Genomic DNA, 22,046 nt, shown 5'->3' with positions numbered 1-22,046 from the left:
CATTATTTAAAAACTATATTTTATAAGGCTATAGATGCCATAGATAGTGATTCCTCTGATGGATCTAGGGAAAGTAAATTGAAGACACTTCTATAAAGGATTCACCATTCTAGGTGCCATTGAGAACATCCTTGACTCATAGGAAGAGACCAAAGTGTCAGTGTTACTGGGAGTTTGGAATAAGTTGATTCCAGCCCTGATGGATGACTTGGAGGTGTTCACAGCTTAATGGAGAAAGTAACTGTAGATGAAGTAGAAACAGCAAGAGAACTAGAAATTGAGTCTGAAGATGTGACTGAATTGCTGCAATCTTGTGGTAAAACCTGAATGGATGAGGAGTTACTTCTTATGGGTGAACAAAGTGGTTTCTTGAGATGGAATCTATTCCTGGTGAAGATGCTGTAAAGATTGTTGAAATGACAATAAAGGATTTACAATATTACGGAGACTTAGTTGATAAAGCAGTGGCAGGGTTTGGGAGAACAGACTCCACTTTTGAGAGGGTTCTGTGGGTAAAATGCTACCAAACAGTATTGCCTGTTACAGAGAAATCATTCATAAAAGGAAGAGTCCATAAGGGACTTCCCTTGCAGTCCAGTGGTTAAGATTTCATGTTTCCAATGTAGAGGGAAGGCACAGGTTTGATCTCTGGTTGGGGAATGAAGATCCCGTATGTCACATAATGCAGTAAGAAAAAATAAAGCAAGAGGAGTCCATCGATGCAGTAAACTTCATTGCTGTCTTATTTTAAGAAATTGTCATCTTTAGCAACCACTTCCCTGATCTGTCAGCAGCCATCAGCATCAAGGTAAGACCCTCTACCAGCAAAAAGATTACTGATTCACTGAAGGCACAGATGATGGAGAGCATTTTTTAGCGATGGAGTATTTTTAAATGAAGGCATATACATTGTTTATTTTAGGCATAAAGATATCACACATTTAATAGACTAGAATGTAGTATAAACATAGCTTTTATATGTGCTGAGAAACCAAAAGCTTGGTGTGACTTGCTTCATTGTAATATTTGCTTTATTGCTATGCTCTGGAACCAAACCCACACTATCTCTGAGGTCTGCCTATAAAAGCTGCAGTTTCCCTCTCAGCTTCCCATCTTTCTCAGTTTCCACCATTGATCTTTCCACATACTCATAACGTCCACTAGTCTTTCTGTTTTTAGTCTAGGAGCTATCATTCTCTCCAATTGTCAAGCAGAGGCAAAAGTCAGAGTTGTATTTGAATGTCAGCTCTGCTTGGCTCTAGGCTGTTGCACAAGGTACTGAATGTTTCATTTCCCTTATTTGAAAACATATTAGTAAGAGTCCCTATATCGTAGATTTGTTGAGAGATGAAACATTTAACTCGGTGATGTAATAAGAGCTCAGTAAATATCAAACAGCATTATCATGGCTTAGTGTTTATTCTAAGGTGAATTCTGCACACATATGTATAGTTTTTATTAGGTTGAACGGTGTGAAATTGCCTTTTTGGCATGTCAGAACACCAGCTATTCGTATGGCTAAACCCAGTAATAACTTCTAATTCTTGTCTATAGAACCTTTAGTTATTTTGCTTATTACATGTCATTATGCTAATTGAATATATAAGTGCACTTGAATTATCTTCTTAATCCATGCCATTTTGTTGTTGTTCAGTGAAATGGCAGAATAATACTGATTTTGGGGTGTCCTGAACTAGTCATAGTAATGATAATATTGTCTACTGAGATTTTTCCAAGTCAATCTGTTTCTCAAATGGGCGCATCTTTAAGAAAAAATTTGAAGTATAGCTGCTTTACAATGCTGTGTTAGTTTCTATTGTACAGCAACGTGAACTGGAGGGTGTATATTAGGATATATACATATATCCCCTTTCTTTTGGACTTCCTTCCCATTTAGGTCACCGCAGAGCATTGAGTAGAGTTCTCTGTGCTAAATAATAGGTTCTCATTAGTTATCTATTTTATACACAATATCAATAATGTATATATGTCAATCCAAATCTCTCAATTCATCCCATCGCCACATCTGCCTTGACATCCATATGTTTGCTCTCTATATCTGTGTTTCTATTTCTGCTTTGTAAATAAGATTGCTAATACTCATTTTTTTTTCAGATTCCACATATGTGTGTTAATATATGGTGTTTGTTTTTCTCTTTGTGACTAACTTCGCTCTGTATGACCGTCACTAGTCCATCCATGTCTCTACAAGTGACCCATTTTCATTCCTATATATATATATGCTGGATTTTCTTAATCCATTCCTCTGTTGATGGATAGCAATGTCAATAATTGATACCATTTTCAGAATGAGTGAAACACAAATTTTACCAATACTCTGCGAAAGAACAAAAGTATGTGTTGTTATGTTTCAGGATTGAAATATTTTTGTTGATCTTAAGTCTTTTATGAAAATGAAACAGCTACTCATGAATGAATTGAAAACTTTCTTGCTCTACTTGGTCTGCTCTATTTCTTGCTCTATGTAATACTTATGTATTTGTACACAGACTGACCTCCTTAATGTAGCCTCTAGCCCTTTAAACAGCTTCTGAAATGAATGTGTGATCATGCTAACCTTCTGTAGCAATCTTTTACACATGGTTTAAATGTTGCCATTACTGAAGGCCTGACTTTGTACCAGGGATGGTGTAAACCAAGCCCTGAGGCAGCTATTGGGAATTTCAGGCTCAAATGATTTCTCTAGAGGCTCCAACAGCATCAGGAATTCAGTTAGGTGAGTGCTCATAACTGACTGGGGCAAAAAGAGGCTCAGAGTTGATGCCTTGTATCCCCAAGGTGAAGGATTTCTTTTGCTGTACATTTTGGGGATCTTGCGAATTTCTCTTCTGGCCTTTGGTTTTAGTATGAATTCAACCGTCTTGGTGCTTTGGAACCCAACTGGCCTGTCAGCTAAGTTTCAGAGAACATACCAGGAATCAGAGATCTGAACTCTGAAGATGAAGAGGGCCCTCAATACTTGGCATCCACTCCAGCTCCTTCCTTTCTTGCGCTCCATGTTCAGCCCACTCAGCCAGCCAGCAGGGGCCCCCAGGAGGCAACATAGGATCCTTGTCATTTTTTTGTTGTTATTAAATCTTCTCACCCAGTTAAAATGCCAAAGTCTTCGTGGGATTAGAGAATGAGGAAATATGATTCCATGGTGCGTAAACTGAAAGGGTGGCCTGGGTGAGTTCTGAGTTTGAGATAAAAAAATGCATCAGTAAAAATGAAAGGAAACTCAATTAATTCTGTCTGTTATTGGACTCTTTCTTACTCCTCCCCCCCATTACTTTGAGAATGTATTTTTGTGGAATGTGAAGCAAATGGCAGTATTTAAGACTCCAAGGTCACTTTTTAAATCTTGTCTGCCAAAGACTTGCCTAGACAGCCCTTTGATTTAGATGCTTGTGGATGTGACTTGACATCATAGCTAGGTGTGCTGTCAGAACGTTGGATTTACTTAATAGGAAAGGCTAGAGTAAAGCTTGAGCCTCTCTGATAGGACTCTTTTGTCTCTGAACTGAGGAGTATGAGTAATCAGGAACAACGCTCCCTGGTGGCAGGTGAAGAATGCATTTGAGGACGCAGTTCTAAGAACTGTCAGAATTGACTCATGCCCGCTTTAATGGTATGGGCTACAATGAGGCTGGCTAAAAATATCTGGATGATTGGTGGTGTTTGCGAGAAAGTGTGTCTTCCTCCTACATTCAGAACAGATCAGAGCTGCCACCGTGCAGACGCCCGACTGCCCTGAAGGTCTTTTCAGGGAGAGACTGATTGACATGAGGTTCAGATGTGAAAGTGCTCTGGCTGTTCCTGCTTGTCACTTCCCTTAATTCAGGACTGATCTGAAGGCTCAGACATGTCTCTCCTCTTTGCTCCTTCAAGTGGGCCCTTCTTGAAGGTGTGTGATCAGTAGGAAGGAAAGATTGGTTTTCAGTCCCAAAACACTTTTTTGTGACATTTGAGAAAGAAATGTTTGCTGTGATTTCTGTTCTAAAGAGAGTGCTATTGTTGGGCCTTTAAAAAATGTGTTAGGGATATATGTGTGTGTGTGTGTGTTTGAGGGAGAGAGAAAGAATGAGGGAGAGAGATGGAGGGGATGTAGAGAATGGAAGGGGGGATTTGGAAGATTAAAAAATCATATCTCTTATTCAGAATAGTTATAAATGTTTATAATTTACCTGTAGTAGAAATCATCTCATAAATGACAAGTCATTAGTTAATACAGAAGAGGCAATGGCACCCCACTCCAGTACTCTTGCCTGGAAAATCCATGGACAGAGGAGCCTGGTAGGCTGCAGTCCATGGGGTTGCTAAGAGTCGGACACGGCTGAGCAACTTCACTTTCACATTTTACTTTCATGCACTGGAGAAGGAAATGGCAACCCACTCCAGTGTTCTTGCCTGGAGAATCCCAGGGACGGGGCTGATGGGCTGCCGTCTCTGGGGTCGCACAGAGTCGGACACGACTGAAGCGACTTAGCAGCAGCAGCAGCAGCATTAGTTAATAATGAGTTATCACGTACGGGTAACTTATGCAAGTTCAGAATCTAAGAGTTTAGAATCCTGGTATAGCAGATCAGAGTCAATAACCAAAATTTATTAATTTTATGGTTTCACAAAATGGTCCTCTCTAGGATCCTTGTACACCATAAGAAAATCCAGTATTTCAGTTGACCCTCAGTTTTCCAGTACCCCACTTCAGAGCTGCTAAAGATTTCAGAAATGATGTCTAATATCACAGTATTTTCTCCCAGACTTCTGATGCTGTCTATTTACTTTCCCTTTGTGGTGCAGGGAATAATCTATATTATTTTTTTCCTGCAGGTTTATTATGCTTTGCTCAAGTCAGTGGGGAAGCTGTCATATTTGCCCTGTAAAAGGACTTAACATATGATGGTGATACTACTAGTCTGGATTGGTTACCAGATTCGAGATTTTGGCAGTTGATAAAAGTTTCATTTCTAAACATACAATATTATAAAACAATCTTTCCACAAAGAGGCCTCATCCTTTTTTTTTTTTTCATGCTTAATAAACATTGTTTCATTTTAGTGAGTGTTTGATTTCTTTTCTGAATTGTCTGTCCTTGTCTTTGGGTATTATTGAGTCAGAGTATTAATTTTCTTGTCAATTCATACGAGCTTTTTATATATTCATATTCTTAGTCCTTTCATTCTATTTTGGTGGCCAGTAGTTTTCTAGAGTTCCTTTGCCTTCTGTTCTCTTTGTATTCTATTTAACTTGCTAAGTTTAATTTAAAAATTTAGTAAATAGGCTTGTATTTTCCAACTATGGTGTAACTGCTAACTGTAGAATTGTTTTCAAATATACTAATTTTTAGAAAATGTCATAGTTTGGGGTCATATTTTTGATCTGAAAATTAAAAGAAAGGATAGTGAATGTGGCTGAAAGGATACAGTCATGTTCAGGGCTTTGAATTCTCAGCTAAGGAGGTCAATCTCGTGTTGGTGTGCTTCACATCAAATTGGATGCAGTTGTGACCATGATATGGGACAGTATTGAATAGTTAATCTCTTTAAAGCATTGGTGTAAATTCTAAGCCACCTGGACACTAGCTTATTAGTTCATCCTTTTTTTTTTTTTTTAAACTCTCATGAATGTCCCTTTGTTACAGACCTTTTTATGGATATTACATCTAAATCCATGATCACATCTGAAATGTGATTAATATGTGGATATTAATCCAATATGTGGGTTTAGTACTAATATGTCAAATTGGTACCATGAATTCTAAGGTGAATTCTTACCCTACAGCTCTCATCTTTATGGTGAAACGTGTGGTCCTAGCTTGGGTAATGGTTTGGTTCCTAATCACAAAGCACCTTCTTCCACAGCACCAAATAATGTACTGGTTCAAGTCTGGCAGACCAGTTATTAGTTAGAAATTGTGAACAAGTGACTTGACTGCTTATATTCCTAATTTTTCTCATTTCCAAAGGGGAATAATTGGGCTTCTTAGGTGACTCGGTGGTAAAGAATCCGCCTCAGTGCAGGAGACACAGGTGACATGGGCTTGACCCCTGGGTTGGGAAGGTCCTCTGGAGGAGGCAATGGCAATCCGCTCCACTCTTCTTGCTGGGATAATCCCATGGACAGGGGAGCCACAGTCCATGGAGGGGGGCTACAGTCCACGGGGGTCACGAAGCGTCAGACACGACTGAGCAGCTGAGCGTAAGCTGCTGCTAAGTCACTTCAGTCGTGTCCGACTCTGTGCGACCCCAGAAACGGCAGCCCACCAGGCTACCCCGTCCCTGGGATTCTCTAGGCAAGAACACTGGAGTGGGTTGCCAAAGCGTAAGCAGGGAAGGGGAGTAATAACAGACCCATAACCGTATAGCATTATTATGAAAATAAAATGAAAACTTACCCTTCTCAAAAAAGTTCTTGGTACATTTCAGTGAAAATAGCTGTCATGTCCAACTCTTTGTGACCCCATGGACTGTATAGTCCATGGAATTCTCCAGGCTGGATTACTGGGGTGGGTACCCTTTCCCTTCTCCAGGGGATCTTCCCAACCCACGGATCGAACCCAGGTCTCCCATGTTTCAGGCAGACTCTTTATCAGCTGAGCCACAAGGGAAGCCCATGGTGCATTTTGTGTGTTTGCTAAATGTTAAATATCATCACTATTGACATGTAGATGCTATATCCTCCTTCGTTTTCCTCAATTGATGGCGTTCAAAGCCAGTTTTAAGAGAGTGATGGTAATTCCCAGAAAATTATGAGGACTTAACATTTTTAATAGGGTAGTAAGGAAACAGCAGGCAAGAAGTTGGTGATAGATCCAGAAAATGATGCTTTAAAAGGCAATTTCAAAATGATCAAAGTGTCTTCCTGTGGATGTTTCCCTGGCCCACATGTCATACACCTCCACATCCATTTGTGATATTCTAAAAGTTGGATCAAAATAGATGAACAGGATTTGAGAATGTTAATCTCATTATGGTCTTTATGATAAATGTTTATCAGTCTGTGTATCTATCTACCTACCTGTCAATATATTATGTATGTTATCAGTATATATATATATATATATATGTATTACTATATTTAATATATGTATGTATATTTAGAGATGTTTGTTTGTACACACACAGTCTGTATTTGTATAATGTATATAGTAATGTAAGTTCTAGCTCTAAAGAGCCTTCATGATTCCAGATTCTTGCTGAGCCTCTTGATAAGAGTTATTCTTCTAATTCATCCAGAAGGAGGACCTGGGGAGGAGCCTCACTGTGATAAATACTGTTTACTCCAAGCTACAATGACGGGTTCCTTTCTTCATGATAGTGTGTAACACATATCATCCCCTGCTTCATCTGTAATTCCCAACTCAAAAATGATTCTGTCTCAGGCTAGAAAGAAAGTAGGACACATATGTGTTCTTTCTTAAAAAATTCTTTTCCATTATGGTTTATCCCAGGATGTTGAATATAGTTTCCTGGGCTACACAGTAGGAACTTGTTGTCCATCCATTCTATGTGTAATAGTTGGCATCTACTAACTACAAACACCCAGTCCATCCTTCTTTGATGAATATCCCAACATGTTCATTCTTAGTGTCACAAAAGAGAAAATGACTTCCTGATGTAGTCGATTGTAGTTTGTCTTTTGCATTGATAAGCATTTGTTGATACTTTATGACTTCAAATGGTGCAGTAAAGGAAAAATAAACGGACTAACATGTATTGGGTGGCCATGATGTGCTACATGATATTAACATTTGATTCTCCCATAAATATGTTAGGCTGGTTTAATTGCCCTTGATTTATTGATGACAAGATGAAACTGTTGGTAATTAGGAGAGCTCTGATCTGATCACCCAAATCATACTCTTTCCAGGGCTATGCTGTCTGCTGATACATTAGATTCTGAATAGGGAGGCCAAGAAAATCGTTCCGTTTCCTGTGTATGACGTTTCAAGTAGTGGCCCTGGCTGGCCACACTCGGAGAAGTTGGTGGGTTAGGGCTGTGTGGTGCGGGTTCCTCCTCCCCACAACTCCTCCCTCTCTCTGTTCTCTCCAGCTGCTCTCAGGTTTGGGAGATACAGCCTTGCTCGTCATTCCTCACCTTGGCTCTCTGGCTTCTAACCTACCTCCTCCCTCCCACCAAAGTTTTGATATTCACTAGGCTCCTAACTGGTAAAGCCATATTGGTGAATGCTATTTAAGTGAAGTGAAAGTTGCTCAGTTGTGTCCGACTCTTTGTGACCCCATGGACTATACAGTCCATGGAATTCTTCAGGCAAGAATACTGGAGTGGGAAGCCTTTCCCTTCTCCAGGGGATCTTCCCAACCCAGGGATCGAACCCAGGTCTCCCACATTGCAGGCAGATTCGTTACCAGCTGAGCAACCAGGGAAGCCAACTTACTTCATTTATTTATTTCAACTCTGTATTTTGAATATCCAGCTATAATCTGAGGCATGTTTCACCTCCTGAGAAGAGTCAGCAATTAAGATGTCAGCCTTGTCAGGATTCCTGAGCATTTGTGCTGATAGGTACTTGGAAATGGTATAGATAGAACATATGCTGAAACCTTCTGCCATGTAAATATGTTGCTCTTTATCAGAAAGTTTCCAGAATTCAATAGGGAGCCTTTTGCATTAATTTAGGTATTCTGGTTTGTATTTGGCCCTTCTTATTAATATGTTTTTTTAAATAGAAAGGGAGGGTTTGTATGGTGTGGATATGGAGGTGAGCTTGAGTCTGATTGATGAGGACTCAAATTTTAGTCCCATCTCTCACTGCCTGAGTGACCCCAGACAAGTCACTTGTTTTAGTTTTTGGTGCTCTGACTACCCATCTGTAAATCGGATGTGATACCTACCTCCTGGACCTCCTATGACACCCAGTACGGGCCCTAACACAGAGCTCTACTGAGAAAATATTAGTTCTTTGTATCTTGACCTGGAAGGTAATGCTTTCGTAAAATTCTTACCTTCAGTGAATGGGTATATTTATATGGAGGAAAGACTGATTCAGTAAGTCTTTCCTCTCCTAAAGACTATTTCCTTTACAGTTCTGTATCTGTTCCATTTCAAATAAAGGTTTTAAGCTCTCTCATTTCCCCAACACCTCTGCATGAAATAAGAAGTGAACTCAACATACAACAGCTTGTTGGGTGTATTCCATACATCTGTTCTGTGCAAGTGTTCTTCCTGCCGGATCCAAAGTGCAAGGAGTCGAGAGTCACATTCCCTAGTAGACTTAGCTATTGACGATTCCAGCACATTTATCATGACGTAGGTGATGCTTTGGAGACTGTGCAGGAAGCTGAAATGAGTAATGTGACAGGTCAAGGCTTACAGCCACAGGAGAAAATGCTTCTCGCTGTGTATTGACTGTTTCCCATCTCAGATTCCTCTTCTCTCTTCTGTGAATTCTGTACTCCCTGCTAAAGACTAGCCTTTCCCACCTGCTTTATGTATTAGTAAACTCAACAGTTTCTGCAAATGATGTTAATATGCCTAAACAATGGTCAACAGTTCATGAGTACACACCTAGTAAGGTTTCACCTTAAAATAATCAGCTCTTAGATACTCTCCAGTATCCAAATTTAAAATTGACAACTCTTTTTTCACTTTTAATTCAATATCTCCAAGGCATAATTTTTCATGAAAAAGTAAATATCTTTAGTCACCCAACAAGGGAAGATTTTTACAGAAATACATATTTAAGAAAGGATGATGTGTACTTTTTCTAAGTCATCTCCTGAGACCAATTACTTTGACTAATCAGAAGCTTCTAAATTATTTTTAGTTTTGTACTGTTATCAGTGTTCCAAAGAAAAATGTTCCTCAGTGCAACTTACATGTGTGTTTGCTTTTGTACTTATTCAACCATCAAAAATTTAAGAGATGCATCATTTTTTAAATTCAGGAAATAATAGGAAATTGAAGAATGATAAGAATGATTCTCTCTTTTATCTTTCTTTTTAGCTGCACTGTGAATCTTGTGCATCCCTGACCAGGGACTGAACCTGGGCCCTTGGTAGTGAAAATGTGGTCTTCATCACTGAACTGCTAGGGAATATCCAAATGATTACCTTTTATTTTTTTATGTTCCTTTTCTAGCTTTTAGTAATGCTGCCCATCAATAGCTAACACTGTATTTTCTGCTGGCTTATAGTCAAATGATAAATTTATATTTTTATTTTCCCAAGCACTTCTTTATAGACAGAAGTAAGCTGAATTACGGTGCCATCTACTAATAACTGGATCTCTGGAGATAGTACCAACATCATACTCCTACAACATAACTTGAGGAAGCAGAAAGTGTTGTATAAAGTGAGAAAGAATATTTAGAAGTTGTATATGCTTCCTGTTACATTATTTTATTGATTTTTTAGACAATCCTTATATGAAATGGACTTTTTGATATAACTCTATAGACAAATGGAAGCTCAGCTTTTAAGATTTACACAAATCCTTTAGTTGGTCCAGTGCTTTGTTCTACCGTCACTGACTCATTTATTAAGAGACAATATGCTCCCATTCACATCACTTTCCTATGAGAAGCAGGCACGCCCTGTTCCTTGGTGACCCGGACATGAAACATGAATGGATAGAATCTGTAACTAAGACACTAACACCAGTCCACCAATGAATAAGAACCATTCTGTGTCTCTGCTTTTCTCTTCTCTATGAACACCTGGGTCTGTACTCATCACATCTGGAAATGCGTGTCGTTTGTTTTTCCCCCTTTGGAACCAAGATGGAGACAGACGTTTAGCTGGTCTGTGCCTATCGCTTATGCTGGTGTCAGTAAGTTTACTGATTATGTTTACCAGGCTCAAGCTTTTAAGATGAGTCTCTATGGAAATAAATTGCTTATTTTATGGATTGTCTAGTGCTGTGATCAGCCATAATCAAGGATGGTGGAAGATTCTAAGAGAAAGTTATAATAATGTGTTTATTGGAAAACGAAGATAGCAAACTCTAAAATAAATCTTGTTTTGCTGTTCAATAGCAATCTTGGAAACAACCTAGAGTCTACCATGAAGAGTTGTACTTATGGAGTAAAGCTCCACTGTCTACCTTCTACTTCTTGAACTTGGTGGTTTTATTTGATGGAGCTTGGTTGTTTTGTTTCAGCAATGGGAAACACTTCCTATGGGTGTTGCGGCTTTCCTTCCCAATATGGGAGTTGTCCACTTAGAATATAGGTGATGAGGAATTACCTTAGAAGGGCTCAAAATATTATTAGAGGACCTCCTTCTAGGTCTTGCTGTAGAAACCCCAAGGGCACTTATTCTGTCTTCCTTTTTTCTTTTGCAAACATGGGTAACCTTGAGAAATACACTGAGTAGTTAGCACTGATTTCCACAGCTCTGGCTTGGGAATTTCTTACAGTCTCAAGCTGCTGCTTAGACTGGTTGCTAGGCAACCAGGAGAAGAGTTCACAAGCTTTGTCATAAGCCAGCAATCAAATGAGAGACAGTATTTTCTTTTGATTATTATTTTTTTTGTCAGCTCTTATTTTTGGTGTTGTGTATTTACATTCTTTGGGGAATATTATTTCTAGAAACGCCTTTTCCAAAGAAGCTTTGTTTGTTAAAAGCATTTTGGTTTGATCCTTTTGTATAAAAAGGTGAGCAGTAGGCGTAGAAATTAGGCCTTGAGGCAGATGAAATAGTTTTATGAACCATGATGGAGTCACATACTGCTTTAGCCTCTCCTTTTTGAGAAAACATACATGAAGCTTTCCATTCTTCCACTTCTGGTTTTCAGTTATTGTGCACTTCTATGACATAAATCAGTGACTTTGAATCAGTGGTACCTTCAGCTCTTCTGTCCTTGAAGGTCACCGCTGAATAGAAGATCATTTAATCCTTTGTAAGCAGGATTAATTCTGACAATTTTTGGAGCCGTTTTTCATGTAATTTCAAAAATATCTGTATCCTTTTTTTTTTAAATGAACTATGATTAACTTACAGTGGGCTTCCCTGGTGGCTTAGTGGTAAAGAATGTGCTTGCAATGCAGGAGACTCAAGAGATGCAGGTTCAATCCCTGGGTCGGGAAGATACCGTGGAGTAGGAAGTGTATTCTTGTTGCAAAAATCCCAGGGACAAAGAAGCCTTGTGGGTTACAGTTCATGGGGCTGCAAAGAGTCGGACACGACCGCGTGACTGAACCCTCACTAGCTTACAATGTTATATTAGTTTCAGATGTACAACAGTGATTTGATATATTTATGCATAATGAAATGATCACCATAATATATCTAATAGCCATTTGTCATCATTCAAAGTTATTATGATATTATTGACTATCTTCCCTTTCCCATACATTACATCCTTGTGACTTATTTACTTTAAAACTGGAAGTTTGTGCCTGTTAACCCCCTTCACTTATTTTGCCCATTTCCCTGCCCTCACCCCCAGTATAAATCCTTGACCCTTACAGATTATGCCTCTCAAACACTAATGAGCTGTCTTTTAAACAAATGCTTAGGTAAGTGTTTGTAACTGTTGTTTGTGTTTTTAATTATACATTGATGTTTATTCAGTGAGTCTGAGTAGTGTGCCTCAAAACAGTAATCTTACAGTTAGTGAAAACGAGATGAGGAGACTGAGATGACACAGATCTTCTGCCTCAGTCCCAGAGGAAGAGATTGTAGAAACTGCATATCAATGAGCATGATGCTGATATCTGACCAGATAGTACCTTGGGTGATTGAACTAATAGCTTGTGATAACTGTGAAGAACTGAAGATAATTAGGAGCCTAAATGATATCACTCAGAAAAACTCCTGTGAAGTTAAACTTGTTTTCTTTCTGATGATTTTAGTATGCTGGTGATTCATGTTAGTGTATAGCCACTGGATATAGATTTTAGTAACATGTTTGATTATATGTCTTAAGATAATCAGCATTTCATTAATGCAATGTGTAGCTTTTATGCTTTAAAATAGCACTTAGCAATTTTTTTTTCTGCAGATGTTTCTCTATGTAAATTATTTGAAGAAATGAGACAGGATATTAAAACTGATATAAATGTTTTTGAAATTCATGGAGATAATATTTGCATATAAACATTACTATTTGCATTTTCCCTTGTAATTTGGTCTACTATGGAAAAAATTTTATTTATTTTTTACAATCAGGAATGAGTGTTTTATTGAATGAGGCCATGCCCACATTTTAGGACAGAGTAATTGTAAGCATTTAGGATGAACTTATGTTTACCGTTCATTCACTCCCAAAGCAGGTGGGATTCTAGCTGCCAGGGTTTTGTGTATGAAGTGTCAGTGTGTCAGTGACTATCGGAAAAAGGACTGATGCCTTGTCTTAGTTCTATAACAGATATACTTATTAATGCATTAAGTAGTAAGGTCTAGCAGACAGTTTACTATCAGCTGTATTTTTCAAATCATGATGAATTTTAGAAATAGATCACAATAAACTGTGGAAAATTATGGAAGAGATGGGAATACCAGAGCACCTGGCTTGTCTCTTAAGAAACCTATATGCAGGTCAGGAAGCAACAGTTAGAACTGGACATGGAACAACAGACTGATTCCAAATAGGAAAAGGAGTACGTCAAGGCTGTATATTGTCACCCTGCTTATTTAACTTATATGCAGAGTATATCATGAGAAACGCTGGGCTGGAAGAAGCGCAAGCTGGAATCAAGATTGCTGGGAGAAATATCAATAACCTCAGATATGCAGATGACACCACCCTTATGGCAGAATGTGAAGAGGAACTAAAAGCCTCTTGATGAAAGTGAAAGAGGAGAGTGAAAAAGTTGGCTTAAAGCTCAACATTCAGAAAATGAAGATCATGGCATCTGGTCCCATCACTTCATGGGAAATAGATGGGGAAACAGTGGAAACAGTGTCAGACTTTATTTTGGGGGGCTCCAAAATCACTGCAGATGGTGAGTGCAGCCATGAAATTAAAAGACGCTTACTCCTTGGAAGAAAAGTTATGACCAACCTAGATAGCGTATTGAAAAACAGAGACATTACTTTGCCAACAAAGGTCTGTCTAGTCAAGCCTATGGTTTATGGATGTGAGAGCTGGACTGTGAAGAAAGCTGAGCACCAAAGAATTGATGCTTTTGAACTATGGTGTTGGAGAAGACTCTTGAGAGTCCCTTGGACTGCAAGGAGATCCAACCAGTCCATTCTGAAGGACATCAGCCCTAGGATTTCTTTGGAAGGAATGATGCTGAAGCTGAAACTCCAGTACTTTGGCCACCTCATGCGAAGAGTTGACTCATTGGAAAAGACTCTCATGCTGGGAGGGATTGGGGGCAGGAGGAGAAGGGGATGACAGAGGATGAGATGGCTGGATGGCATCACTGACTTGATGGCCGTGAGTCTGAGTGAACTCTGGGAGTTGGTGATGGACAGGGAGGCCTGGCGTGCTGCGATTCATGGGGTCGCAAAGAGTCGGACATGACTGAGTGACTGAACTGAACTAATATCTGCCTAACTATAGTGTGTGATAGAAAGTAATTGTTAATTTCTACTTCTAACAGTTGCAGGTACTATTAATACTCTGTGGCTTGTACATGTCTGTATTTATAATGCATGGAGATACCAGATTTCAGTTAGATGTTCGTGAAAATAAAGATGAGCTTTTCCCTATTCACGAATCCATAGAGCCTTAATGGAGGGGCAGGGTGTCCACATACCCCTATAAAAAAAAAATCCTGTTTATGTATTTACCATTAATTGTTCATAAAACTAGTCTTAGAAACATAGTAAAATATAATATTGATGTAAGATTATGATATATTCTTTCCAGATGGTAAGTTCACTGGGATTAAAATCCCTGGGGATATTCCAGTCTATGTATATATCTCAAACTATATTAAGCATGTGTAGCAGCAGAGGCAAATGAATTTCAAACACATACATTCTCCATGTGGCCTAATTATCAATAGAAATAGAATGGCAGATCTTTATAGAAGATGTCAAATTTCTGGGACTTTGCCAGTCTTATGCCAGGAGCATAAGAAATAAAGCCATAGTTTAAATGGAGAATTCTTCTCTATTGCCTGTAAGAGGCCAAGGGGAAATGGATACCTCATTAGTGCATAATGCCAGTAGTCATACTGAAAGTCTTTCGTAGAAATAATAGCACTGATTTCATAGGTATTTGTGAATTAATACATACATAACACTTAAGAGGGAGCTTCCCTGGTAGCTCAGTTGGTAAAGTATCTGCCTGCAATGCAGGAGACCCCAGTTCAGTTCTTGCTTTGGGAAGATCCACTGGAGAATGGTTAGGATACCCACTCCAGTAGCTCAGAGGTTAAAGCGTCTGCCTCCGATGCAGGAGACCTGGGTTCGATCCCTGTGTTGGGAAGATCCCCTGGAGAAGGAAATGGCACCCCACTCCAGTACTCTTGCCTGGGGAATCCCATAGACGGAGGAGCCTGGTAGGCTACAGTTCACGGGGTCGCAAAGAGTCGGACACGACTGAGCGACTTCACTTTCACTTTCACCCACTCCAGTATTCTTGGGCTTCCCTGGTGGCTCAGATGGTAAAGAATCCCCCTGCATTGCCAGTGCTCTGGGTTCATTCCCTGGGTTGGGAAGATCCCCTGGAGAAGGGAACGGCTACCCACTCCAGTATTTAGCCTGGAGGATTCCTTAGACAGAGGTGCTTGGCAGTCCATGGGCTCACAGATTCGGACACGACTGAGAGACTTTCACACACACACTAACACTTTGGAGTTATTCCTGCCACATTAATACAGTCATTCCTATATTTATGCTTTTATTACTGTTCCAGTATGTTATTACTGCTGAGTTCTACAGATTTATTGTGGACGCCATAGCGCTTTATTTCTTATTTAAAACAATTGTACTTACATATACAACGTGATCATTTAGAGTCTTATCAGCCCTTGATTGTGAGATGATGATAGGGACGTATTCAACTTACTTTTGGAATGGATAATACAGGAATATAAAATCTTAACAATTCTAAAGTGAATATGTAGTGAAAAGTAAAGCCTTTCTTTTTAAAAACAGTTCAGTTAGTTTGGGCTGTGATGGGTCTCTGTTGCTGCGTGGGCCTTTCTCTGGCTGCGGTGAGCTGGGACTCCTCTCTAGGTGTGGCTCAAGGGCTTCTCGTTGCTGTGGTCTCTCTTATTGCGGAGCGTGGGCTCTAGGGCGCTCAGGCTTCAGCAGCTGTGGTGTGTGGGCTCAGTACTGTGACTCCCAGGCTCTGGAGCACAGGCTCAGTAGGTGTGGCACATGGGTTTAGTTGCGCCATGGCATGTGGGGTCTTCCTGGATCAGGAACCAAACCCGTGTCTACTGCACTGACAGGCAGATTCTGAGTCACCAGGGAAGTCCCCCTTTTGCTTTCTTTTACTCCAGCTGTCCCCTTCTTCTTCCTATATCTCTGTGTTTTATATATATATATATATATATATATAAATTATTGGTTCATCTTTGAAAAGAGATTTTATGTATATACAGGTTCGTGCTCACACAGTCTTTTCAATACAGAAATGGTTGCATGCAATACACCTGTACTTCACCCTGAGCATATCAATAAATACCATATTTTTGAGATTGTTCCATATAAAGTCACCTTCACTTTTTAAAAAATTAACTTTTATTGGAATATAGTTGCTTTATAGTGTTGTGTTAGTTTCTGTTATACAGCAAAGTGAATCAGAAATATGGAATGCTTCCTGTATTTGTGGGTCATCTTTGTGCAGGAGCCATGCTGATTTCTGTACTGTTGCAGTTTTAGTATAGACGCTACCGAAGCTGAGCATTTGAGCTGCCTTGTCTTTGTAAATAATTTTTAATTTTAGAAGAATGTTACACTAACTGAAAAGTTGCAAAGATAGTACAAAGTTCCTATATACGCCACAGTAGAGTTCCTCTACTCCAGCATCTTATGGAGCTGGGGGGTACATATGTCAATACTAAGGAACTGGCATTGTTCAGTTCAGTTGCTTAGTCATGTCCAACTCTTTGGGATCCCATGGACTGCAGCACGCCAGGCTTCCCTGTCCGTCACTAACTCCTGGAGCCTGTTAAACTCATGTCCATTGAGTCAGTGATGCCATCCAACCATCTCATCCTCTGTCATCCCCTTCTCCATCTGCCTTCAATCTTTCCCAGCAACAGGGCCTTTTCCAGTGAGTCACTTCTTCGCATCAGGTGGCCAAAGTATTGGAGCTTCAGCTTCAGCAGCAGTCCTTCCAATGAATATTCAGGACTGATTTTCTTTAGGATTGACTGATTTGATCTCCTTGCAGTCCATGGGACTCTCAAGAGTCTTCTCCAACACCACAGTTCAAAACCATCAATTCTTTAGCACTCAGCTTTCTTTATGGACAGGAACTGGCACTGTTACTTTATTATTAACGAAAGTCTGCACTCTGTTCAGATTTCACTCGTTTTGCCCTAGTGTCCATTTTTTCTGTTTCTGAATCCATGTTATATTGAGTCATCATGTCTTTTACAGCCTCACCTAGCCTGCAGTAGCTTCTCAGATTTTCCTTGTTTTTAACACCTTAGTTTTGAGGAATGCTGGTTGGGTAGTTTTTGGAATGCCCCTCTGTTATTGAATTTGTCTTGCATTTTTTCTCATGGTTAGATTGGAGTTACGGGCTTGAGGGGAGCATTACCACAGAGGGGAGGTGCCCTTCTTATCACCAATATCCATAGTATATGCTATAGACATGGCTTATCAGTGATGATACCTACTTCAGTCACCTGAACAAGGTAGTGTCTGCCGGGTTATGCACTGTACAGTTACTTTTTCCTCTCTTTTCATATTTCACTTTTTGGAAACAAGTTACTAAGTGCAACCCAGACTTGAGTCAGCCTAAAGCCCACTTTCTTGAGAGCAGGATGGCGTGTATGTGTGTTTAATGACTCTGTAATAGTCCCTGGGACTTTACTTGGCATGTGAAAGTCCATTTTTGCCTTTTTCTTCATTCTCTCCAAAATAAAAATCAGAACTCGAGTTCTAAAAGCTACCTGACCAAATCTATCCTCTCCTTACATATTTCTTACTTAGGGATACCTCTCTTTAGTTGCCAAGAGACTGCTTTTTGTCTGATTATTTTTCTCTGTCATGCTTGTACAGAGAGCTTAATTCAAAATAAACAATGTGCTACATAATTGATTTTGTTGTTATTCATAGACGATAATTGCTAAGCTACTTACCTGACAACAAATTATTTGCTCCAGGTGACCAAATAAGCAGTTCTCCACAGAGCCACATTTTTGAAATTATTAATATCTAGAGATGCTGCTGTCTTAATCACAAGCTGTGTGCATGCACACTCAGTCATATCCAACTCTTTGTGACTTCATGGACTGCAGCCACCAGGCTCCTCTGTCCATGGGATTTTTCAGGCAAGAATGCTGGAGTGGATTGCCGTTTCCTCTTTCATGGGGCTTCCCAACCCAGGGACCGAACCTGCGTCTCCCATGTCACCTACATTGTTAGGTGGATTCTTTACCACTGAGCCACCTGGGAAGCCCTATCACAGGTTATGTGTAATTTAAAACTTCAACGAAGAGTCACGTGTTTTAAGATTCTTATTCAGTTAGCAGGCATTTATTGAGCTTCTGCTGTGTTTTAGCCATGGTTTGGTGGTGAGTTACACAAATCAGGGGCTTCCCTGATGGCTCAGATGGTAAATAATCCTGCTGCAATGCAGGAGACTCAGGTTCTATCCCTGGGTCAGGAAGAACCCCTGGAAAAGGGAGTGGCTGCCCACTCCAGTGTTCTTGCCTGGAGAAGTCCATGGACCGAGGAGCCTGGTGGGCTACAGGCCACGGAGTGCAAACAGTCGGACATGACTGAGCAGCTAACACTTTCAACTTTCACTTTACACAAATCAGGTGTCTGATGTAAGGCAGATGATGTTTCAAGTAGGTGATATGGACAATAAACACATTAAAAATTAATGGAAAAGGTCATTTTAGAGCGTGATAAGTGCTTTAAAGAAAATAACCAGGGTGAAGTGCTAGCACGTTACTTGGTCATGGTGTTTCCATAAGGACCACTTTCCCATTGTGGCCAGTGAAGTAAGTCCTCAGGAGAAGGTGGTTGAACTGAAGACAGAGAATGCAAGAGCACCAGACATTTGAAAACCTGGAGTTGGGAAGGGCTTGATGAGGTCTAGAAATAAAAAGAAGGCCAAAATTAGTTCAAATGAGGACAGAGTAGAAGAGAAGGAGGCGTAGAAGTAGACAGGGCTTCAGAGGCCAAGTTCCGTTTTCAAGGAGGTCTCTGGGTGGTTTTAAGCAGAAAGGTGACATGGTCTGATATCTGTGGTTTAGAAAAGCCTTCTGGTTGCTTTGTGGGAAATGGATTATAGGGGAGAGAAGAGGAAGCAAGAATATAGTATGAGTTAGGAGACCACTGTAAGAGTTCAAGTGAGAGATGGATTGTGGCTTGGACTAGCAATAAGAGGTACAAAAGTAGATAGATTGGGATAATGTGGGGGGCATAGAACTGCCAGAATTTGTAGCTAAATTGAAATAAAGTTTTAACAGCAGATGTGAATCAACAGGAAAGATAAGATGATGATGTGATATAAACTATCTCAAATACAGATCATATTTTCATGCAAGTCTTTGAAAGAAGAGTGGTATCAAATATGCACGTTAGTGAATTAGGCATAAGGTAGGGAGCCAAGTCCATTATAACCTAATTCACACATCAGGAACAAAAGAGGAAACTTGCTTACCAAGTTAATGAGCTCTTAATACTTTATCTAATAAGTCTGTCATGACTACCAAGCACGGAACAGTAAAGAGATTGTCTTTAGGGGTTAATAAGAAACTTCAGGGGGGCTTAATCATCCCATTTACTTGATCATTACTCCTCAGGAAGTTGTAATCTTAGGAATAATATTTTTGATGTAATGGTTACTGTGAATCACTTTTATGTCATAATGATTATAATGTTTGGCAAAGCAGAACACATTTCAATAAAATCATATATTGATTTTAGCTTTGGAATTATGGAGAAAATATTTCATTTTACATGTAAAATGCCTTTTAATAAAGGGTTTTACAGAGCTTTCTTTGGAATAAATAACTAAATGTAGTCATAGTTTTGATATTTTGACTTTTATATCAAATGCAGCAATTCATTTTATGAGGGCTTGGAATTTAATATTATAAGATTTGGTTTGTTCTAAATTTTCAACATATTTTTATCTTATTTTTATTTTTTATATGAAGAAAACATTGCTTCATAATGTTTAATAAAAATCATGTAATAAAAACCTCATTAGTTGGCTCAATTTAGTGTTTTGGGGTAAAGTAGGCAAGATAGGGATGATTTATTTTTATATTCTAAAAGTAAGGGTTTGCTAAGAAACTGATGAGGTAAAGAGAAGGAAAATATATACCTTTTTAATAAACTTTTAAAAATTGAAATATAGTTGATTTACAATAGTTTCAGGTACACAGAAAAGTGATTCATATATATATAATATATTTCAGACTATTTTTCATTATAGATTATCACAAGATATGAATATAGTTAACTATGGTATTCAGTAAATCCTTGTTGCTTCTCTATTTTATGTATAGTTAGTTTGTATCCATTAACCCCATGGTGTTGTTCAGTCTCTCTGTTGTGTCTGACTCTTTGTGACCCCATGGACTGCAACATGCCCAGGCTTCCCTGTCCTTCACCATCTCCTAGAGCTTGCTCAGACTCATGTCCATTGAGTTGGTGATGCCATCCAACCATCTCATCCTCTCTTTTTCCCTTGCTCTTGCCTTCTGTCTTTCCCAGAATTGGAGTCTTTTCCAGTGAGTTAGCTCTTAGCATCAGGTGGCCAAAGTATTAGAGCTTCAGCTTTAGCATCAGTCCTTTCAATGAATATTCAGGATTGATTTCGTTTATGATTGACTGGTTTGATCTTCTTGCAGTCCAAGGGACTCTCAAGAGTCTTCTCCAACACCACAGTTCAAAAGCATCAGTTCTTCAGCACTCAGCTTTCTTCACGGTCCAACTGTCACATCCATACATGACTACTAGAAAAACCATAGCTTTGACTAGACGGACCTTTGTTGGCGAATTAATGTCTCTGCTTTTTAATATGCTGTCTAGATTGGTCATAGCTTTTCTTTCAAGGAGCAAGTGTCTTTTAATTTCATGGCTGCAGTCACCACCTGCAGTGATTTTGGTGCCCAAGAAAATAAAGTCTGTCACTGTTTCCATTGTTTCCCCATCTATTTACCATGAAGTGATGAGACCGGATGCCATGATCTTAGTGTTTTGAATGTTGAGTTTTAAGCCAGCTTTTCACTCTCCTGTTTCATTTCATCAAGAGGCTCTTCAGTTCCTCTTTGCTTTCTAGCGTAAGGGTGGTGTTATCTCCATATCTGTGGTTATTGATATTTCTCCCAGCAATCTTGATTCCAGCTTGTGCTTCATCCAGCCCGGCATTTCGCATGATGTATAAGTTAAACAAGCAGGCTTAGAGAATAGATAATCTGGAAAATTAGTTTTGACATAATATAAAAACAGGAGTTTGTTCAAATAGAGTCCATGGTAAGCTAAGGACTGTGAATGAGTTTAGGTCTGTTTCCACATTTGATGAGAACAAGCATTTTTGACAGAAAATATGGCTCTTGTTGATGAGCATGACAGTGGATTTTGGGGGGCAGATTTCAATTTCATCATCGGTGTTTCATTACGTTGTGTGTTCAGCCATCTCACAGCTTGTTAGAGATCTATTCCAAGCATTTATTCTTCCTCCTGAACAGTTTCCCAGCATCTATTTACTAAGAGGACACGCAGTATACAGAACAAATTCACGTGTGCAAAGCTGACAATCCCACAAGTGTTATATTCTCATTTGCATTACGGTCTTATTCATGTTGGGTACAATCCATGCATTTCTCCAAGTTTCTCTTCCTTTCCTCACAGAGCCTCTTAGCAGGGATGCAGTACATGATATTGCAGGCATGCTGTCAGGAATATTAAAAAGGCTAAGAACGTCATGCTGAAGAATTATGTGGAATGAAAAAATTCAGCATGAACTGTCAATCTGCC

General features: G+C 39.4%; 1 protein-coding gene and 1 non-coding gene across 6 annotated transcripts in view; one reads left to right on the top strand and one right to left on the bottom strand.

Moving 5' to 3' along the window:
• Positions 1-22,046, top strand: part of ANK3 (ankyrin 3) — a 755,525-nt gene that overhangs the window by 129,718 nt on the left and 603,761 nt on the right. The window lies entirely within an intron of this gene.
• LOC114110903 (U6 spliceosomal RNA) lies at positions 16,675-16,779 on the bottom strand. Its single transcript, XR_003587070.1, has one exon. It is a non-coding gene; the product is annotated as a U6 spliceosomal RNA (small nuclear RNA).

Source organism: Ovis aries, chromosome 25 (assembly GCF_016772045.2).
Source record: "Ovis aries strain OAR_USU_Benz2616 breed Rambouillet chromosome 25, ARS-UI_Ramb_v3.0, whole genome shotgun sequence".
In the NCBI taxonomy this organism is placed as follows: domain Eukaryota; kingdom Metazoa; phylum Chordata; class Mammalia; order Artiodactyla; family Bovidae; genus Ovis; species Ovis aries.
Note: the sequence above shows the minus strand (reverse complement) of the source record. Positions and strands in the feature narration are given on the sequence as shown.